Source organism: Leucoraja erinacea, chromosome 2 (genome assembly GCF_028641065.1).
Source record: "Leucoraja erinacea ecotype New England chromosome 2, Leri_hhj_1, whole genome shotgun sequence".
NCBI classification, from domain to species: domain Eukaryota; kingdom Metazoa; phylum Chordata; class Chondrichthyes; order Rajiformes; family Rajidae; genus Leucoraja; species Leucoraja erinaceus.
The window spans coordinates 3337418-3361077 of record NC_073378.1 but is presented as its reverse complement, the minus strand read 5'-3'; the positions used below and the strand labels follow the sequence as shown (position 1 = coordinate 3361077).

The following is a 23660-nucleotide window of genomic DNA, read 5'->3' as shown; positions in this document are numbered from 1 at the left end:
GATGTGAGAGGGGGAATGTTTAATGGTGATGTGCGGGGCATGGTTTTACACAAAGAGTGGTGGGGGCTTGCAATGCATTGCCAAATGTGGTGGTGGAGGCAGATCCGATAGTGGCGTTTATGAGGCTTTTAGTTAGGCACATAAAAGTGCAATAAATAGAGGGATATGGATCATGTACAGGCAGCTGAGATCAGTTTAACTTGGCGCAAACATTATGGGCCAAAGGGATAGTATTCTATGTTTTATGTTCTAGAATCAGGCAATAGAGATTAGCCCTGATGTGTATGAACACATGGTATCAGGGTAATTTTGCACATCATTCAGTAAACGCCACGGTTGTAACGAGACACGCCTAGTGTGAGAGCTTGGGTCTTTTATTCTCTGGCTGGGATGTTATTTGGCCCATAGATTTGCTGCATCAATTATTCTTATTCACATATTGATAGCACTTGGAATAAATGACATTGATTGAAGTCTTGCTTCTCTGCTGGTGGGGATTGCGTGAAGACGCTGAGCTGTGCAGCCCAAAACTGTCTGCAAAATGCTTTGAACCTAAACCATTAACTCTCTTTTTCGCTCCACGGCTGTTGACTGAGCTGCTGAGTAGAGCCATGTGGCGTGGAAACTGCTATGGTCTAACTCTTCATGCCAACCATGATGCTGATGGTCCATCTTGCCCCATATGCCCAGTATCATTGTACTTTTTTTTAATCCATATACATATCCAAACAACGTTTAAATGTTCTTATTTTGCCTGCCTCAACTACTTTGCACTCTATCCAGCTTAATGGCATCTTTCCTATAGCAGGATGCCAAAAACTGAACACTATTGTCCAAGTACGCCTTAAAACGTGTCTTGTAGAACTGTACATAATGTTACAACTTCTATAACTCAACTCCATGAAGGCCAGCGTGCCAAAAGCCTGTGCACCACCCTTTCTACCTGTGACACCCCTTTTAGAGAACTATGTATTTATAGGTGTTTAAGAAGGAACTGCAGATGCTGGAAAATCGAAGGTACACAAAATTGCTGGAGAAACCCAGCGGGTGCAGCAGCATCTATGGAGTGAAGACTCCAACCTCATCTATTGCATCCGCTGCTCTAGATGTCAGCTGATCTATATCGGTGAGACCAAGCGTAGGCTTGCCGATCGTTTCGCCGAACACCTCCGTTCGGTCCGCCTTAACCAACCTGACCTCCCGGTGGCTCAGCACTTCAACTCCCCCTCACATTCCGCATCCGACCTCTCTGTCCTGGGTCTCCTCCACGTCCAGAGTGAGCAACATCGGAAATTGGAGGAACAGCACCTCATATTCCGCTTGGGGAGTCTGCATCCTGATGGCATTAACATTGAATTCTCACAATTCTGTTAGCCCTTGCTGTCTCCTCCTCTTCCTATCTCTCCCTCAGCCCTCGGGCTGTCTCCTCCTCCTTTTTCCTTTCTTCTCCCCCCCCATTGATAACCATCTTCACTGGTAGTGGTACCACCTGTTTTAGTGTCATCTACTAACCCCCTGATTATGTTGTGTACATTCTCATCCACACTGTTATCATAGATGACAAACAGAAATGGGTCCAGCACCAATCCCTGAGGCACGCCACTAGTCACAAGCCTCCAGTCCGATAAACAATTTAGTTCCTCCTAGATTCCATGTGATTTAACCTTCCAGAAAAACCTGCCATGTGGAATCTACCATGTCGTTCCAACATTTTTTTTTTTTAATTTCACATTTAAAGTGCCATTTCCTTACTTATTGCTGGGGGACATAAATTGATGTGGGGAATTTTCAAAGTGAATCAAAATATAGAATTTAAGGAATACATTTTAAATACTAAACGAGCTTTGCCTGAAATTTAACAGATCAAATCAAAATTTGTAAAAATTACTAAGGTGCTGCTGAAACCATCATCTAAATGTATTCTTGGGAGTTAAAAGTCCATTTCAGGAAGTTTAGTATCTGTTTCTCATTATAGTCATGCTTTAGTTATATTAAGCAAATAATTTTCATTGTATGTAAATGTAAAATGAAAAGAAAAATAAATTGTAACCATGCATTTGTTTCTAAAACTGGTGTAATATTAAATCAGATGCATTGGTGTTAGAAGCAAGAATACAGATTTTTTTTTTTTCATTTGATCCCCTAATTTGCAGGCAGACGGGCAGGTTGGGGGAGTGGGCAGATGCATGGCAGATGAAGTTTAATGCAGATAACTGCGAGGTTATCCTTTTGGTAGCAAAAACAGGAAGGCAGATTACTATCTAAATGGCGTCAAGTTGGGAAAAGGGGAAGTACAACGGGATCTGGGGGTCCTTGTACATCAGTTTATGAAAGTAAGCATGCAGGTACAGCAGGCAGTGAAGAAAGCGAATGGCATGTTGGCCTTCATAACAAGAGGAATCGAACATAGGAGCAAAGAGGCCCTTCTGCAGTTGTACAGAGCCCTAGTGAGACCACACCTGGAGTATTGTATGCAGTTTTGGTCCCCTAATTTGAGGAAGGACATTCTTGCTATTGAGGGAGTGCAGCGTAGGTTTACAAGGTTAATTCCTGGGATGGCGGGACTGTCATATGCTGAAAGAATGGAGCAGCTGGGCTTGCACACTCTATAGTTTAGAAGGATGAGAGGATATCTCACTGAAACATATAAGATTGTTAAGGGCTTGGACACGCTAGAGGCAAGAAACATGTTCCCGATGTTGGGGGAGTCCAGAACCAGGGGCCACAGTTTAAGAATAAGGAGTAAGCCATTTAGAACGGAGACGAGGAAACACTTTTTCTCACAGAGAGTGGTGAATCTGTGGAATTCTCTGATTCCACTGAGGGCGGTGGAGGCAGGTTCTCTGGATGCTTTCAAGAGAGAGCTAGATAGGGCTCTGAAAAATAATGGAGTCAGGAGATATGGGGAGAAGGCAGGAACGGGGTACTGATTGTGCACCTATTTTCTATGTCTATGTTTCTACAATATCGGACAATCAGACTTGATCATATTGAATGGTGGTGCTGGCTCCAAGGGTCGAGTGGCCTTCTCCTGCACCTTTTGTCTATTGTCCGTTATCTATTGTAGGGCATATTATCAGAATATCAAAATATCTAGGGCATATTATTACAGAACAAATGACAGATGATGAGGATATTTATAGGCAACGACACATGCGGTATGTACAGGCAAATATCCTCTTGCGTAAATTTGGTGTGTGTGCAGATGTGGTGAAGATGTCGCTATTTAGAGCATACTGCACACCACTCTACACCAAAGATCCTAGAGGAGCAAGATAGACCACTCCTTCGAAATCCAATGGACTGGCGTGTAGTACGTGACGGAACATCACGGTCGCCATTTTTCAATGCGACACCCGCTGTGATCCAAAGCAAAGATTATAGAGCTCCGCTATAATCTTTGATCCAAAGCAAAGATCCTCGAGTATCTTGTAGCAGGAACAGCCCCCTCCTTTGCGTAGTTTCCCTTGCATTGCATTGCTTTAACACACACTGCACAAAATTAAATTTAACGTATACATATTTTATATATTTATATGAATGTGTGTCTGTGTGTGAGAGGCAAGTTAGAGATAATTAAGTTTATTCTCATGGATCAGAAGCAACTTTGATTTAATTAATCACTATTAATTTATTTGTCTTGTAAGATGATATACATAAACCATAAAGGCAATTATATATATAATTATATAGTAATAATATATATATGCCTATATATATATTTATACACACATATATATACACATACATATATACACACATACATATATACACATACATACGTATACACATACATATGCACACATACAAATACACGCATAAATATGGATACATTTATATGCATACATACACACATATAAACATATATATACATACATATATACACACATATACATATACATGCATATATATACACATACATATATATTTATACATATGATTAACATGTAGAGGAACCAACGAGAGAGCAGGCTATTTTAGACTGGGTATTGAGTAATGAGGAAGGGTTAGTTAGCAATCTTGTTGTACCTGCCCCCTTGGGCAAGAGTGACCATAATATGGTTGAGTTCTTCATTAGGCAGGCAGTGACTAGTGGGGTACCGCAAGGCTCAGTGCTGGGACCCCAGCTATTTACAATATATATTAATGATCTGGATGAGGGAATTGAAGGCAATATCTCCAAGTTTGCGGATGACACTAAGCTGGGGGGGCAGTGTTAGCTGTGAGGAGGATGCCAGGAGACTGCAAGGTGACTTGGATAGGCTGGGTGAGTGGGCAAATGTTTGGCAGATGCAGTATAATGTGGATAAATGTGAAGTTATCCATTTTGGTGGCAAAAACAGGAAAGCAGACTATTATCTAAATGGCGGCCGACTAGGAAAAGGGGAGATGCAGCGAGACCTGGGTGTCATGGTACACCAGTCATTGAAAGTAGGCATGCAGGTGCAGCAGGCAGTGAAGAAAGCGAACGGTATGTTAGCTTTCATAGCGAAAGGATTTGAGTATAGGAGCAGGAAGGTTCTACTGCAGTTGTACAGGGTCTTGGTGAGACCACACCTGGAGTATTGCGTACAATTTTGGTCTCCAAATCTGAGGAAGGACATTATTGCCATAGAGGGAGTGCAGAGAAGGTTCACCAGACTGATTCCTGGGATGTCAGGACTGTCTTACGAAGAAAGACTGGATAGACTTGGTTTATACTCTCTAGAATTTAGGAGATTGAGAGGGGATCTTATAGAAACTTACAAAATTCCTAAGGGGTTGGACAGGCTAGATGCAGGAAGATTGCTCCCGATGTTGGGGAAGTCCAGGACAAGGGGTCACAGCTTAAGGATAAGGGGGAAATCCTTTAAAACCGAGATGAGAAGAACCTTTTTCACACAGAGAGTGGTGAATCTCTGGAACTCTCTGCCGCAGAGGGTAGTCGAGGCCAGTTCATTGGCTATATTTAAGAGGGAGTTAGATGTGGCCCTTGTGGCTAAGGGGATCAGAAGGTATGGAGAGAAGGCAGGTACGGGATACTGAGTTGGTTGATCAGCCATGATCATATTGAATGGCGGTGCAGGCTCGAAGGGCCGAATGGCCTACTGCTGCACCTAATTTCTATGTTTCTATTATTTTCCAACGATCAATAGATTTACGATCAGTTCCTGTGGATTGGAGGATAGCTAATGCTATCCCACTTTTCAAGAAAGGAGCGAGAGAGAAAACGGGGAATTACAGACCAGTTAGCTTGACTTTGGTGGTGTGAAAGATGCTGGAGTCAATTATTAAAGATGTAATAATGGGGCATTTGGATAGCAGTAAAAGGATTAGTCCAAGTCAACATGGATTTATGATTTTACAATGCATTTAAGCCTCTCCCATTTTTATGAGATGCATTCCTGGAATATGTAGGAAGTTTATTGTAACCTAGTGCTACTTGCCTGAACAATGGATGATATATCACTTAAATGCAATTGTTTTCAGTTGTGAGGAGAGACCTGTATATTGAAAATGCGTTTTGCCTGTAATATGTCAATTTACCTTAAATGTAGAAGAGCTTATTAAAATCTTCTTACAAAGACCATTAAGTATTTTCTTTCTATCCTCTTTTGGACCCAAGGCATAGCAGAGCTGCCAACTCTCACGAAGAGCTAAGGGAGGGAGAGATGGAAGGGAGGGAGAGAGGGAAGGGAGGGAGATCGCGAAGAGAGGAGGAGAGAGAGAGAGAGAGAGAGAGATCGAGAGAAGAGAGGGGAGCGAGAGATCGAGAGGAGGGGAGAGAGAGATCGAGATAAGAGAGGGAGAAGGGGGAGAGGGAGAAGGGGGAGAGGGAGAAGGGGGAGAGGGAGAAGGGGGGAGAGGGAGAAGGGGGAGAGGGAGAAGGGGAGGGGGAGAGGGAGAAGGGGAGGGAGAAGGGGAGGGAGAAGGGAGAGGGGGAAGGGGGAGGGAGAAGGGAGGAGGGAGAGGGAGAAGGGAGAGAGGGACAGGGAGAAGGGGGAGAGGGAGAGTGGAACGATAGCACATTATAACGCGCAGCCGTCCCATTCCTACCAAAGATTATGGAGCAGAGCTCCACTAGTATCTTTGATTGCGGCCGCCGCCACCGAACCCCCCGACCTACCATTGCACCCAAAGATGATAGAGCAGAGTTATATAATATTTGATTGCACCCTTCTTCACGGCGGGCTTGTGATCTTTGCTTGTGATGTCTTGACAATTCGAGGGATATAATGGGTAACAGCCGCCCATTCTCGGACTTGAATCTGAGCTCGAAAAATCTCCTGGTCACTGGACCTGATGTGTCCCGCGGGCCTTATTGTGGAGACCAATCCCTTACAAGAACAAAACCAAAAACGTACAGAAGTGTTAAAATTGTCTTTATTATTATGGTAAGTAAAGATCTATTAAAAATAAGTCTAATAACTTTCTAATGTATCGACAAACCTAGTTTCCCAATGGCCGTTGATGGGAGAACAGAAAATAACATTTTCACGACAGAATATCGACTGAAAATAATAAAAATAATTTCTCACCTTTCTTTTTTTATTGGGGAACCTAAAGAATGACAGGTCGGGTCGTTTAGATTTACGATTAGAATACTTGATAGCAGAACAGTGAGATGAAATTTAGATAAGGACGCCATGACAGTGTGGGGGAAGCCCAATAAATGCCTCGAAAAATGGCGTCGACGATCACACACGTCATACTACGCGTTTTTCGAGGAGTGGTCTATCTTGCTCCTCTATAATCTTTGCTGCACACCACTCTACACTGCGCACCTGTGGTCGAACTATGGAAAGACAAGTTTGCAGATACTAAAGGTGGCATATAACGATGCCATGAGAACACTGCTAAGGAAACCTAGATGGTGTAGTGCCAGTAATATGTTTGTGGCTGCAGGAGTCAGTACTTTAGAAGCTATCCTAAGACACCACATGTATAAATTCATTTGCAGGATAAATTACTCTAAAAATGTGCTTATTGTTGCCTTGTCAAACATAAGGGTTAGCACTACATGCTACAAATCCCAGCTGTGGAGACACTCGTTGTCTCGTTGTAGGACATTGATCATCTTTTAATCTGGATTTTTAACTTAAGTATTGTGGGTTTTTGTTAAATATAAATTATGATGTTTTTATGTGATATATCATGATTTTATATATATTTATGATATTTGATATGCAATGCATTTTTAATGTAATGTTGCCCCTTGTCTGGACCTTGGTTCCGTAATAAAGTTTATAATTATTATTATTATTATTATTGTCTATTGTCTGTTATCTATTTCCATTTATTTGTCACATTTAAAGAACACAGCGAATTTGTGGGTAGGGGTTTAAATACCGAAATACAAAATAAACTTGACACCGGATCGTCAGCAGTTGCGGAAACAAAAGACATTTGTGGCACATAAAATGCAAAAAGAGAACTGCACTTCCCGGGGGTCTGTAAGAAAGTCAGAGTCCCGATGATCACAGACAATGACAATCGAAACCAATATGCACGTCTGACAAGATGTGTTGTTTTTGTGTTTTAAGCCTTTGTATGTAGCAGAGCATGCCAACTCGGTTGCATAAGGAGAGGAGCGGTTGTTTAGTGAGGCACAACACTGATGTCCATGAAATGCATGAAGGTGCTGTGCTGTGCTGTGCTGTGGCTCCAGGGGGGTTTGCAACATTGAGCCCAGGCGCGCGTGGTCCCGGGGCTCCAGCCTTTTGTGTCCACCGTGGAGTGGATCAAAGCTTATAGAGGAGCTCCTCTGTAATCTAGAGTGGATCATCCCTCTTTGTGCAGGGATCTGAACCGTGTTGCACCATCAGCACTCTCCATCCTAGCATGCAATGCATTTATCCATCAGTGCGCCGTACAACTTAAAAACAGCACGGGCAATATTACAAATAATTATGAACAATTTAGGGCATTAGGGCAGTCAATATTTTGCAGTCTTGAAACCAGATCGCTATAGCGGCGCCGTGGCTTAGTTGGTTAAAGCGCCTGTCTAGTAAACAGGAGATCCTGGGTTCGAATCCCAGCGGTGCCTGCTGCTGCTGGGGTGTCTCATCAGTCATTTTTCCAGTTTTAGCATTTCTCACAATGATCGACAAATATTCCCAAACGCCACTACTGAAATTTGTAAAAAAATAAGCCGTTTTGCAGATTTGACCGTTTTTCCAAAGCATTCCGTTAGGTTGCTGCCCCCTGGTGACATTTTGATACAGTTTTAGAGTGGAGATTATTATTCCAGGCAAAAACGGGAATTTCCCTTTGTGTTTCTTGTCTCTGTTCTTGCCCCGAGTTCCCTGACGGAATTGGAGAATCTTGCATCAAGCGTCATCCTTTTACCGGTTTGTTTTTTTTTGCAAAATATTGCAGATGAGTTGTTTATTATGTGACAATAAATCGTCATTTTTGCCCAAATTAACTTTAAATTGAAAAACGGATTTCCTTAGAGCACAGGTACACACTGTTAATGTGGGAAAAGCCATATTAAAGATGAGGGCCATGCAGGCAGGAGGAATAGGATTACTTTATTGTCACATGTGATTAAGCACAGTGAGATTCTTTGCTTGCACACTCAATGTATACATAGAAACATAGAAAATAGGTGTAAGAGTAGGCCATTCGGCCCTTTGAGCCTGCACCGCCATTCAATATGACCATGGCTGATCATCCAACTCAGTATCCTGTACCTGCCTTCTCTCCCCCCCTGATCCCCTTAGCCACAAGGCCACATCTAACTCCCTCTTAAATATAGCCAATGAACTGGCCTCAACTATGTTGTTAGAGAATTCCACAGATTCACCACTCTCTGTGAAAAATGTTTTTCTCATCTCGGTCTTAAAAGACTTCCCCCTTATCCTTAAACTGTGACCCCTTGTTCTGGACTTCCCCAACATCGGGCACAATCTTCCTGCATCTATCCTGTCCAACCCCTTAAGAATTTTGTAAGTTTCTATAAGACCCCCCCTCAATCTTCTAAATTCTAGCGAGTACAAGCCGAGTCTATCCAGTCTTTCTTCATATGCAAGTCCTGCCATCCCAGGAATCAGTCTGGTGAACCTTCTCTGTACTCCCTCTGTGGCAAGAATGTCTTTCCTCAGATTAGGTGCCCAAAACTGTACGCAATACTTCAGGTGTCATCTCACCAAGACCCTGTACAACTGCAGTAGAACCTCCCTGCTCCTATACTCAAATCCTTGATTAACGTAACGTAACACGAAGCTTAGGGAATAGAGCAGTGGTGTCATACAAGCCCTGTTTGATCAGCATCCCACTCACACTCTGTCTTATCAGTGTGTTGTCTCCTACAATGTCTCTACAAAACCCAATGCAAGCTTGAGTAACAGCACAGAAACATAGAAACATAGAAAATAGGTGCAGGAGTAGGCCATTCGGCCCTTCGAGCCTGCACCGCCATTCAATATGATCATGGCTGATCATCCAACTCAGTATCCTGTACCTGCCTTCTCTCCATACAAATAGCAGCCACCTACAGCGCTGACAAAGTTATAAAGCACGCCTCAAAGGGCGGTGGAGGCCGGTTGTCTGGATGCTTTCAAGAGAGAGCTAGATAGATAGGGCTCTTAAAGATAGCGGAGACAGGGGATATGGAGGGAAGGCAGGAACGCGGTACTGATCAGCCATGATCACGTTGAATGGCAGTGCTGGCTCGAAGGGCCGAATGGCCTACTCCTGCACCTATTGTCTATTGTGTCCCCACTCCCCCACCACAGCAGTTTCCCCACGCCGGTCCCCATTGCCCTTTGTCCCCCCCGTTGTCCATTGTTCTTCCCCTCTCCCGTCGCGGCGGTCCCCCCATGGTGGGTTCTCCATTCTTCCCCTCTACCCTCCCGGCGGTTCTCCACGCCCTCGGGGGGGGGGGGTGTCGGGGTCGACTCGCGAGGCATTGCCGCCACCACAAGGTTTCACCACTGACCCAAGGCCCCATCGTTGCGAGGCTTAGCCGCTGCCACCATCGCGGTCTCGCCCCTGTCGATGCCCCACTTCACGCCTCCATGGTGCCGACCCGGGCCCCAGCCGCGGGCTCTGTCGGCCGCTTCGCCAACCCGGGCTTCTTCCCGCGAGGCCCCGCCGGGCCCCGGCCCGGGGTTCTACGCAGCGATCCGGGAGGCATCGAGACCGTGGCGCCTCAATAAATTCCCTGGGAAAGCCTCGCCAATCGGAGATTAATGCAATAGCAAGGAGAGACATTAGCTTGGAAGCTGTAGAATTGGTATGGGTGGAACTGCAAGTTAGCCAAGGGCAGAAAACGCTTGTTGGATTGGTATACAGACCAAACAGCAGTAGGGAGGTCGGGGATAGCATCAGGCAGGAAATTCGGGATGCATGTAGCAAAAGTACAGGGGATCCAAGGGAACATCACGGCAGCAATGAAATGAAGTAAACAACCAACAAAGAAGACATTTTAGACTTCATTCTCATTAATCTACTTTTCCCTGTCATGACAATATTTAAATTAGTGAGAGTCACCAACAAGGGGTGCGCAGAATAGTACAGCACAAGTAAACAGTCTTCTCCCCGCCACCCCCCCATCAGTCTGAAGAAGGGTTTCGGCCCGAAACGTTGCCTATTTCCTTCGCTCCATAGATGCTGCTGCACCCGCTGAGTTTCTCCAGCATTTTTGTGTACCTTTTTTAGCATCTGCAGTTCCTTCTTAAACACAAGTAACAGGCCCTTCGGCCCACAATGCCTGTGCTGAACATGATGCCAAGACCATCACTTATTTACCTGAACATAAGCCGTATCCCTCCATTCCCTAAATATCCAAATGTTATCAAAACGTATGTTAACTGCCACTGACGTGTCTGCTTCAACCACCATCCCTGGCAGCACATTCCAGGCACTCACCGCCCGGTGTACAACAACTTGCCCCACATATCTCCTTTAAACTTACCCCTCACATTATGTCCTGTGGTATTTGATTTTTCCATCCTGAGAAAAAAGATTCTGACTGTCTACCCTAAGTATGCCTCTCTAATTTTATATAGTTTTATCAGGTCTTCCGGCAACCTACGGTATTATAGAGAAAGCAATCTAATGTCCCTGTCACACTTAGGAAACCTGAAGGGAAACCTCTGGAGACTCCGGTTCCCGGAGGTTTTTGTCAGTCTCCCTACCTGCTTCCACTACCTGCAACCTCCGGCAACCATCTGCAACCTCCGGGTACAGCACTGAAACCGTGGGTGGGGCGCAACCTCTCCAACCTCTCCTGTAGCTAATACTTCCTAATCCAGGCATCATACTGGTAAACCTCCTCTACACCCTTTCCAAACCTTCCATAAGTCTTGTTGTGCGTGGCCCCTTGAGCAAGAGTGAACATAATATGGTTGAGTTCTTCATTAGGATGGAGAGTGAGTGACATAATTAATTCAGAAACAAGGGTTCTAAACTTAAAGAAAGGTAACTTTGAGGGTATGAGACGTGAATTGGCCAAGATAGACTGGCAATTGATTCTTAAAGGGTTGACGGTGAATATGCAATGGAAGGCATTTAAAAACTGCATGGATGAACTACAACAATTGTTCATCCCAGTTTGGCAAACGAATAAATCAGGGAAGGTAGTGCATCCGTGGATAACAAGGGAAATCAGGGAGAGTATCAAAACAAAAGATGAAGTGTACAAATTAGCCAGAAAAAGCAGCCTACCAGAGGACTGGGAGAAATTCAGTCCAGCAGAGGAGGACAAACGGCTTAATTAGGAAAGGGAAAATAGATTATGAAAGAAAACTGGCAGGGAACATAACAACTGTCTGCAAAGGTTTTTATAGAAATGTGAAGAGAAAAAGATTAGTTTAAAAAAATGTACGTCCCTTGCAGTCAGACACAGGTGAATTCATCATGGGCAACAAGGATATGGCAGACCAATTGAATAACTACTCTGTCTTCACTAAGGAAGACATAAATAATCTGCCCGAAATAGCAGGGGACCGGGGGTCAAATGAGATGGAGGAATTGAGTGAAATCCAGGTTAGCCGGGAAGTGGTGTTAGGTAAAGTGGATGCATTAGTGATAATTTTTCAAAAATCTTTAGATTCTGGAGTAGTTCCTGAGGATTGGAGGGGAGCTAATGTAACCCCACTTTTTAAAAAAAGAAGGGAGAGAGAAAACGGGGAATTACAGACCAGTTAGTCTAACATTGGTGGTGGGGAAACTGCTAGAGTCAGTTATTAAAGATGGGATAGCAGCACATTTGGAAAGTGGTGAAATCATTGGACAAAGCCAGCATGGATTTATGAAAGGTAAATCATGTCTGACGAATCTTATAGAATTTTTCGAGGATGTAACTAGTAGAGTGGATAAGGGAGAACCAGTGGATGTGTTATATCTGGATTTTCAGAAGGCTTCGACAAGGTACCACATAAGAGATTAGTATACAAACTTAAAGCACACGGTATTGGGGGTTCAGTATTGATGTGAATAGAGAACTGGCTGGCAGACAGGAAGCAAAGAGTAGGAGTAAACGGATCCTTTTCAGAATGGCAGGCAGTGACTAGTGGGGTACCGCAAGGCTCAGTGCTGGGACCCCAGCTATTTACAATATATATTAATGATTTGGACGAGGGAATTGAATGCAACATCTCCAAGTTTACGGATGACACAACGCTGGGGGGCAGTGTTAGCTGTGAGGAGGATGCTAGGAGGCTGCAAGGTGACTTGGATAGGCTGGATGAGTGGGCAAATGCATGGCAGATGCAGTATAATGTGGATAAATGTGAGGTTATCCACATTGGTGGCAAAAACAGGAAAGTAGACTATTATCTGAATGGTGGCCGATTAGGAAAAGGGGAGATGCAACGAGACCTGGGTTTCATGGTACACCAGTCACTGAATGCAGGTGCAGCAGGCAGTGAAGAAAGCGAATGGTATGTTTGCATTCATAGCAAAAGGATTTGAGTATAGGAGCAGGGAGGTTCTACTGCAGTTGTACAGGGTCTTGGTGAGACCACACCTGGAATATTGCGTACAGTTTTGGTCTCCTAATCTGAGGAAAGACATTCTTGCCATAGAGGGAGTACAGAGAAGGTTTACCAGACTGATTCCTGGGATGGCAGGACTTTCATATGAAGAAAGACTGGATAGACTCGGCTTGTACTCGCTAGAATTAAGAGGATTGAGGGGGGATCTTATAGAAACTTACAAAATTCTTAAGAGGTTGGACAGGCTAGATGCAGGAAGATTGTTCCCGATGTTGGGGAAGTCCAGAACAAGGGGTCACAGTTTAAGGATAAGGGGGAAATTTTTTAGGACCGAGATGTGAAAAACATTTTTTACACAGAGAGTGGTGAATCTGTGGAATTCTCTGCCACAGAAGGTAGTTGAGGCCAGTTCATTGGCTATATTTAAGAGGGAGTTAGATATGGCCCTTGTGGCTAAAGGGATCAGGGGGTATGGAGAGAAGGCAGGTACAGGATACTGAGTTGGATGATCAGCCATGATCATATTGAATGGCGGTGCAGGCTCAAAGGGCCGAATGGCCTACTCCTGCACCTAATTTCTATGTGTTTATATTTCTATAATCACAAAGGAAGGGTCAGTCATTTAAAACTGAGGTGCATTTGACTTTTTTCTCTCAGGCGGTAATAAATCTTCTGAAATTCCTGCCTCTGAGGGAGATCATTCGCTGCATTTAAGATGGAGATGGATACGTATTTTAAAGGTCGTGGAATGTAGGGTTCTGCAGATTTAGAAGAGTTGTGGCCAGCTTCAGATTGAATGGTGGGGCAGGCTTGAGGAATCTGGCGTTATACACTTGTTCCTATTTTCTTGTGTCGTTGTGTATTTAAAGGAGTAGCGTACAGTGTTTGTGGAGATTACATTTTGGCTGTGTGCCAAGAATATTTGCAATAATTTTATGTGGCGGTGATGTGTGCTAAATAGCGTGGACTCATTATTGATTTAACATAGGTGTCAAAATGTAGAAAGGAGAAACTGAGGATACTGGTTCACCAAGAACAGTGACAAAATGCTGGAGTAACTCAGTGGGTTAGGCAGCATTTATGGAGAAACTCATGACATGGAATATCCCACATTCTATCTTTATTGTCAAAGCAGGGAACCAACCCTACCTCAATTAGGAATTTAGAGAAATATAATATAGAATATATTTAAAAATAATCTACCAAAAGAGGCATCAAGTTTTAGACTCCTTCATGCATTCCTCAGCATCACTGAATTCAGTCATCTACCTACTTGAAGCAAATAACTGAAGATGCTACAAATCTGATGCAAAAACATTTTTTAAATGCTTTATTCATTCGTTGCTCAGCAGTACTGTGGCAGCACAGGTGGTCGAGAGAAACATTCAATGTTTCAGATCTCTCTCCACAAATGCTGCCTGCTCAGCCGAGTATTGCTGGGATATCTTTTTTTTTCTTTCACTCTCCCTGACATCCAGAACCACTTATGTGCGCTGCATACAACAAACCTTACAGGTTTTATTCTGATTGAAGTCAGTTATTCATGCTCAAAGTTTGCTCCACCTCCCTTTACCCAGGCCAACAAGTCAAGATAATTGTCATAAGAACAAGTATGGTGAGGATACGGTTTTATTGACAATTTACTGTATTATCGATTATTGTATATTTATTGGTTATGTTCATGCACCAACATAAGAATAGCTGTAGCTAGTAAGAAATGCTTGTTGCTTTCCTGGTGCACATGGCTTGGGACACAGGTCCAATGACAATCTTGCTTGCACCCACATTACAGGCACATCAGACAGATACATAAAAACATAAATTATACATTAAGTGTTTCACAACAATTAGAGCCCTGGCATTTATGTAATATTGCGGGAAATAATATATATATTTCCTATTTATTCAGTGCAGGACGAAAGTGGCTATTTCGAGGATATAGTGAGGATCCTCGACTTCCTCATTCACAGACCACAGTCTGTTCGTATTGGTGGAAATGTGTCAGACTCGATAACAACCAGCACGGGAGCACCTCAAGGCTGCATGCTCAGCCCTCTGCTGTACTCACTCTATACTCATGATTGCGTAACCGGTCATAGTGCAAACTCCATCATCAAGTTCGCCAACGACACCACTGTTGTGGGACGTATCACTGATGGTGGTGAGTCAGAGTATAGAAGTGAGATCAACTGATTGACCAAATGGTGCCAGCACAATAACCTGACCCTCAACACCAGCAAAACCAAGGAACTGATTGCGGACTTTGGAAGGGGAAGGATGAGGACCCACAATCCTGTTTATATCAACGGGTCAATGGTGGAAAGGGTCAAGAGCTTCAAATTCCTGGGCATGCATATTTCCGAAGATCTCTCCTGGTCCCAGAACACTGATAAAGAAAGCACACCAGTGCCGTTACTTCCTGAGAAGATTAAGGAGAGTCGGTATGTCAGAGGACTCTCTTGAACTTCTACAGGTGCACAGTAGGGAGCATGCTGACTGGTTGCATCGTGGCTTGGTTCGGCAACTTGAGCGCTCAGGAGCGGAAAAGACTGCAAAAAGTTGTAAAGACTGCCCAGTCCATCATCGGTTCTGACCTCCCTACCATCGAGGGGATCTACCACAGTCGCTGCCTCAAAAAGTCTGGCAGCATCATCAAGGATCCACACCATACTGGCCACACACTCATCTCTCCGCTGCCTTCAGGAAGAAGGTACAGGAGCCTGAAATCTGCAACAGCCAGGTTCAGGAATAGCTACTTCCCCACAGCCATCAGACTATTAAACTAAACTCAAACAAAAATAGGAACTTTAACAGCCTATTGCACTTTATATGCTTATTTATCTGTGTATATATATATATATATATGTATATTCAATGGTATATGGACACACTGATCTGTATTTATTTATGCCTACAATATTCTGTTGTGCTGAAGCAAAGCAAGAATTTCATTGTCCTATCTGGGACACATGACAATAAACTCTCTTGAACTTGAACTTATTTACACCCGAGCATGTTAGGTCAGATGTGGGAATATCTGCTGATGGTTGTGGCAACTTGTAAACGATGCCACTCGCTGGCTGAAGCTGACAGATATCTACGTATATTACTAAATCTGTGATCTTGACCGCTTTTGGCCCACTGTGCTGCGATTTCCGACAGAACGCCACCACCTATGGCCGTCAATGTTGGCCACCTCGCTCAGAGCCCCCCTCCGCCTTACGGGTGCAGAGGATTATTCCCAACGATGACAAATCAGAGAGATATTAATGTTTTTTTTAAAATCACCATTCTCTCTGCTGCTCCTGCTGGAGGGAAGGGGAGGGACTATAAAACCAGGAAGTGGTGTGCCTCATAGTCTCTGCTAGATGGATGAAGCCATGGGTCACGTCTCTCTGAGCTCTGAATAACACTGAACAAATGTCTACACAACTGTGAGTACCCTTAATGTGGTTTGAAAATGAAAATATGGTTTGTTTGAAGTAAAAAGGCATTACCTGAAAATGGATGTTTGGGTGCTTTGGCTTGAAGTTGAAAGGCACTACACTGCAAATGGTGGCTTGGGTTCATTGACTTGAAGTTGAAAGGCACTACTTACTGCAAATGGTGGCTTGGGAGCTTTGAAAGTTGAAAGGCACTACTTATTGCAAATGGTGGCTTGGGTGCTTTGGCTTGAAGTTGAAAGTCACTACTTACTGCAAATGGTGGCTTGGGTGCTTTGCCTTGAAGTTGAAACACACTACTTACAGCAAATGGTGGCTTGGGTGCTTTGCCTTGAAGTTGAAAGGCATTACTTACTGCAAATGGTGGCTTGGGTGCTTTGACTTGAAGTTGAAAGGCACTACTTACCGCAAATGGTGGCTTGAGAGCTTTGGCTTGAGAGCTTTGGCTTGAAGTTGAAAGGCACCACTTACTGCAAATGGTGGCGGGTGTTTTGCTTGAAGCTGAAAGGCACTACTTACTGCAAATTGTGGCTTGGGAGCTTTGGCTTGAAGTTGAAAGGCACTACTTACTGCAAATGGTGGCTTGGGTGCTTTGGCTTGCGGTTGAAAGGCACTACTTACTGCAAATGGTGGCTTGGGTGATTTGGCTTGAAGTTGAAAGGCACTATTTACTGCAAATGGTGGCTTGGCTTTGGCTTGAAGTTGAAAGGCACTATTTACTGCAAATGGTGGCATGAAGTTGAAAGGCACTACTTACTGCAAATGGTGGCTTGGGTGCTTTGGCTTGAAGTTGAAAGGCACTACTTACTGCAAATGGTGGCTTGGGTGCTTTGGCTTGAAGTTGAACAGCACTACTTACTGCAAATGGTGGCTCGGGTGATTTGGCTTGTAGATGCAAGGCACTACTTACTGCAAATGATGGCTTGGGAGCTTTGGCTTGAGGTTGAAAGGCACTACTTACAGCAAATGGTGGCTTGGGTGATTTGGCTTGAAGATGAAATGCACTATTTACTGCAAATGGTGGCTTGGGAGCTTTGGTTTAAAGTTGAAAGGCACTACTTTCTGCAAATGGTGGTTTGGGAGCTTTGCCTTGAAATTTAAAAAATTCACCATTGTCTCTGCTGCCCCTGCTGAAGGGAGTGGGAGGGACTATAAAACCAGGAAGTGGTGTGCCTCACTCAATCTCTGCAAGATGGATGAAGCCAAGGGTCATGTCTCTCTGAGCACTGAACAAATGACTATACAACTGTGAGTACCCTTAATGTGGTTTGAAAATGAAAATATGGTGTGTTTGAAGTAAAAAGGCACTGCCTGTAAATGGTTGTTTGGGTGCTTGGGCTTGAAGTTGAAAGGCACTACTTACTGCAAATGGTGGCTTGGGTGCTTTGACTTGAAGTTGAAATACACTACTTACTGCAAACGGTGGCTTGGGAGATTTGGTTTAAAGTTGAAAGGCACTACTTACTGCAAATGGTGGCTTGGGAGCTTTGGCTTGAAGTTGAAAGGCACTACTTACTGCAAATGGTGGCTTGGGTGTTTTAGCTTGAAGTTGAAAGGCATTACTTACTGCAAATGGTGGCTTGGGAACTTTGGTTTGAAGTTGAAAGGCACTAACTGCAAATGGTGGCTTGGGTATTTTGCTTGAAGTTGAAACGCACTACTTACAGCAAATGGCGGCTTGGGTGCTTTGGCTTGAAGTTGAAAGGCACTACATACTGCAAATGGTGGCTTGGGTGCTTTGGCCTCAAGTTGAAAGGCACTACATACTGCAAATGGTGGCTTGGGTGCTTTGGCTTGAAGTTGAACGGCACTACTTACTGCAAATGGTGGCATGAAGTTGAAAGGCCCTACTTACTGCAAATGGTGGCTTGGGTGCTTTGGCTTGAAGTTGAAAGGCACTACTTACTGCAAATGGTGGCATGAAGTTGAACGGCACTACTTACTGCAAATGGTGGCTTGGGTGCTTGGCTTGAAGTTGAAAGGCACTATTTACTGCAAATGGTGGCTTGGGTGCTTGGCTTGAAGTTGAACGCCACTACTTACTGCATGTGGTGGCTTGGGTGCTTTGGCTTGAAGTTGAAAGGCACTACTTACCGCCTATGGTGGCTTGGGTACTTTGGCTTGAAGTTGAAAGGCACTAACTGCTAATGGAGGCTTTGGTGGTTTGGCTTGAAGTTGAAAGGCACTACTTACAGAAAATGGTGGCTTGGGTGCTTTGGCTTTAAGTTGAAAGGCACTACTTACTGCAAATGGTGGCGTGGGTGCTTTGGCTTGAAGTTGAAAGGCACTATCTACTGCAAATTGTGGCTTGGGTGCTTTGGCTTGAAGTTGAAACGCACTACTTACTGCAAATGGTGGCTTGGAAGCTTTGTCTTGAAGTTGAAAGGCACTACTGTAAATGCACTTATTTCCTGTTTGCACTGCATATTGATTTTAGATAAAACGCTACCACTTACGGCTGTGATTGTTGGCAATTTTACTCAATCCCCCCTCCGCTGAGCAGGTGCAGAGAATTCTTCCCATCAATGAAAAATAAAAGTGTTATTAGTGATAAATAAATGTTGAGAATCTCTCTCCTGTCAATCACGCCCTGAAAGCCGCACGTTTTCCAGTGGGAGGGGGAGGGGTAATAATACCCGGAAGTGTGGGTGTGGCTCAGTCTCTGCATGATGGGAGAGGTCATGACTGTCTGAGCTGTGAATCAACTGAACAGACTGAATGTCTATTGAACTGTGAGTTTGGTGTTTTGTGTGGTTTCATGGTGGTTTCACCCTGCATGAAATGGTATGAAACTGCACTTGAATTTGGTGGCATTGCACCCTGCTCATAGTGGTAAGAAACTGCACTTGAATTTGGTGGCCTTGCACCCTGCTTGAAATGGAATTTCAAGGAATAGTCATGAGTCAACTGCCAGCCCACCAGCCGTGAGTGAGCTGCCAGCAGATCAGGCTTGAGGGACTGAGCTGCCATCCCAAGAACCCATACCAGCGCTCCAGAAAGCACCCCCACTGGCCACCAATATTGGAATTGGTGGAGAGGTGAAATATTGCGTCGGGGGACGAGCCCTCCGGTGTGAACATGGGACCCAACGGGTCCCACACAGTCTAGTAGATGCCTATATTCCTGAAGAGAAACTTCTTAAATTCTAAACATAAATTTATTTGTAATTAAAAATGTACAAAAAAAACAAAAACACCGCAAAACTCTAAACACATTCTTGGTACATTTATAGATATGGGTTTGCTAGTGTTATACCCAGTTGTATTAGCATCTCCATTACATATACCATTGACCAGAAACGTCACTCATTCCAAAGATAGACTAAACATGCTCGAGTAACTCAGTGGGACAGGTAGCATCTCTGGAAAAAAGGAATGGGTGATAGAAACATAGAAAATAGGTGCAGGAGGAGGCCATTTGGCCCTTCGAGCCAGCACCGCCATTCATTGTGATCATGGCTGATCGTCCCCTATCAATAATCTGTGCCTGCCTTCTCCCAATATCCCTTGATTCTACTAGCCCTATCTTACTCTCTCTTAAATCCATCCAGTGAGTTGGCCTCCACTGCCCTCTGTGGCAAGGAATTCCATAAATTCATAACTCTCTGGGTGAAAAAGTTTTTTCTCACCTCAGTCTTAAATTACCTCCCCTTTATTCTAAGACTGTGGCCCCTGGTTCTGGACTCGCCCAACATTGGGAACATTTTTCCTGCATCTAGCTTGTCCAGTCCTTTTATAATTTATATGTTTCTATAAGATTCCCCCTCATCCTTCTAAAATCCAGCGAATACAAGCCTACTCATACGACAGTCCCGCCATCCCAGGGATCAATCTCGTGAACCTACGCTGCACTGCCTCAATCACAAGGATGTCCTTCCTCAAATTAGGAGACCGAAACTGTACACAATACTCCAGATGTGATCTCACCAGAGCCCTATACAACTGCAGAAGAACCTCTTTACTCCTATACTGAAATCCTCTTGTTATGAAGGCCAACATTCCATTAGCTTTCTTCACTGCCTGCTGTACCTGTAAGCCAACTTTCAGTGACCGGTGTACAAGGACACCCAGGTCTCGCTGCACCTCCCCCCTTACCTAACCTAACCCCATTGAGATAATAATCTGCCCCCTTGTATTTGCCGCCAAAGTGGATAACCTCACATTTATCTGTATTATACTGCATCTGCCATGCATCTGCCCACTCACTCAACCTGTCCAGACCACCCTGCAACCTCCTAACATCCTCTTCACAGTTCACACTGCCACCCAGCTTTGTCATCCGCAAACTTGCTAGTGTTGCTCCTAATTCCCTCTTCCAAATCATTAATATATATGGTAAACAGTTGCGGCCCCAACACCGAGCCTTGCAGCACTCCACTCACCGCTGCCTGCCATTCTGAAAAGGACCCGTTCACTCCTACTCTTTGCTTCTGGTCTGCCAACCAATTTTCTATCCATGTCAACACCCTACCCCCAATACCATGTGCTCTAATTTTGATCACCAGTCTCCCGTGCGGGACCTTATCAAAGGCTTTCTGAAAGTCTAGATACACTACATCCACTGGCACCCCTTCATCCATTTTACTTGCCACATCCTCAAAAAATTCCAGAAGATTAGTCAAGCATGATTTCCCTTTCATAAATCCATGTTGACTTGGACTAATCCTTTTACTGCTATCCAAATGTCCCATTATTACCTCTTTAATAATTGACTCCAGCATCTTTCCCACCACCGAAGTCAGGCTGACTGGTCTGTAATTCCCCATTTTCATCCTTGCTCCTTTCTTGAAAAGTGGGATAACATTAGCTATCCTCCAATCCACAGGAACTGATCCTGAATCTATTGAACATTGGAAAATGATCACCAATGTGTCCACTATTTCTAGAGCCACCTCCCTGAGGACCCTGGGATACAGACCATCAGGTCCAGTGGACTTATCATCCTTCAGTCCCATTAGCCTCCCCAATACTATTTCTCGCCTAATGAAAATTTATTTCAGTTCCTCTTAGATCCTCTGTCCTCCAGTACATCTGGGAGATTGTTTGTGACTTCCTTAGTGAATACAGATCCGAAGTACCTATTCAACTCTTCTGCCATTTCCTTGTTGCCCATAATAATTTCACCCGTGTCTGCCTTCAAGGGACCCACATTTGACTTTGCTACTCTTTTTCCCTTAACATATCTAAAGAAGCTTTTACTGTCCTTCTTTATATTCCAGGATGTTTCAGGTTGAGACCCTTCTTCAGTTCTCCGACTAGATTCACTGTCCTGATTAATTTTACTGATTGCACGGCTCGTATCACTTACACCTCAGCCAACAATTTCCTTGATCGCCATCTGCTTTGATCTGTCATCTTTACACCCTACCCTTTCATATCTCTAGTCTCCCTCTCCCCTGACTCTCAGTCTGAAGAATGCTTCTCTCCAGAGATGCTGCCTGTCCCACTGAATTACTCCAGCATTTTGTGTCTATCTTTGACACTCATGTGGCCCATTGGAATGATATATCTTCCCTTGTTTGAAGGGTGTCCTTACAGGACTCAGCCCCTTAATCAGAAAGAAACAGACATTTTCTTAGAGATTTTTGGTGGAATTCTTGGAGATTCTCTTGGTGGAATCTCCTGGACTCAAAGTCTGTTAAATTTTATATTCTTAAAATAACCATATAACAATTACAGCACGGAAACAGGCCATCTCGGCCCTTCTAGTCCGTGCCGAACACTTACTCTCAACTAGTCCCATCTACCTGCACTCAGACCATAACCCTCCATTCCTTTCTCGTCCATATACTTATCCAATTTATTTTTAAATGATAAAATCGAACCTGCCTCCACCACTTCCACTGGAAGCTCATTCCACACAGCTACCACTCTCTGAGTGAAGAAGTCCCCCCTCATGTTACCCCTAAACTTCTGTCCCTTAATTCTCAAATCATGTCCTCTAGTTTAAATCTTTGATTTAAAGCTAAATAGGGAAGCTCAAATCAAAGCTAAATATAGAAACATAGAAAATAGGCGCAGGGATAGGCCATTCAGCCTATGGAGCCAGCACTGCCATTCAATATGATCATGGCTGATTATCCAGAATCAGTACCCCATTCCTGCTTTCTCCCCATATCTCTTGATTCCGATAGCCCTAAGAGCTATATCCAACTCTCTTGGAATACAATAGCAGGATTCATTACAATTTCAATAGTTATGATATTGATTACTTTGATGTTTTAAGTATGACAAATGATTCCATTGTGAGTGCATTGTTGCACCTCTGAACACCCCACCACCTTTCTTTGTTGGTTCAAAATAATTCATATGGATAGCTAAAATCTGAGGACAGGGAACTCAGACACCACAAAGTTGGTATGAGAAAAAGGAACTGCGGATGCTGGTTTACCAAACAAAAAGACACAAAGTGCTGGAGTAACTCAGTGGGTCAGGCAGCATCTCTGGAGAACATAGATAGGTGACCTTTCAGGTTCTCCAGAGATGTTGCTGACTTGCTCCCTGGTGGGTGGAGATCTAGAAGATCCCTGGTTTGATGTAGCCCAAATAACATGCCCCATTGTCTAACATGCAGAATAGGTTAATATCTCATTGTCTTGTCTGTAGATCACTCGGTTCACAAAGCTGTCAAAGCTAATTTTCAAACTGATTACTGCTTACAATATACACTTGAACAGGTTTTTTTGAAGACGGGTTCTCATTTGAATTAATACCTGCTTTATCCACATCACGTTATAGCCATTGAATAATCCTTAATATCCTAGTGAGAGCACCTTTCACCACAAAATAAAACTACAAGGCAGTTTGCTATCACCTTCACAAGTTAAAGTTTATTGCCATATGCACCTGTACAGTGTATAGGTGCAGGGCAATATAGGTACAATGTATAGGTACAATGAGGCAACTGAGGAAAAAAACAAGGCAACGTAGCAAATTCAAAGTTGCATTTGGCCGGGTCAAACCTGCAATGGGTGTATTTTCCAGAAGACCCTGGAGAAACTTCAGTTGTATACAGACCACCAAACAGCAGTAGGGAGGTTGGGGATAGCATCAAGCAGGAAATTGGGGATGCATGTAGTAAAGTTACAGCAGTTATCATGGGTGACTTTAATCTACATATAGATTGGGCCAACCAAATTGGTAGCAGCGTGTGGAAGAGGATTTCCTGGAATGTATATGGGATGGTTTTTTAAACCAATATGTAGAAGAATCAACTAGAGGGCAGGTCATTGCGTAATGAGGAAGGATCAAATAAATAAATTAATAAATAAATAATAAATACTTTATATTGATCC

The 23660-nt window shown here is 43.8% G+C and overlaps 1 non-coding gene across 1 annotated transcript; it reads left to right on the top strand.

The window, feature by feature from the left end:
* Positions 1 to 7952: 7952 nt before the first annotated feature.
* Positions 7953 to 8026, top strand: trnat-agu (transfer RNA threonine (anticodon AGU)). Its single transcript has one exon. It is a non-coding gene; the product is annotated as a tRNA-Thr (tRNA).
* Positions 8027 to 23660: the final 15634 nt, after the last annotated feature.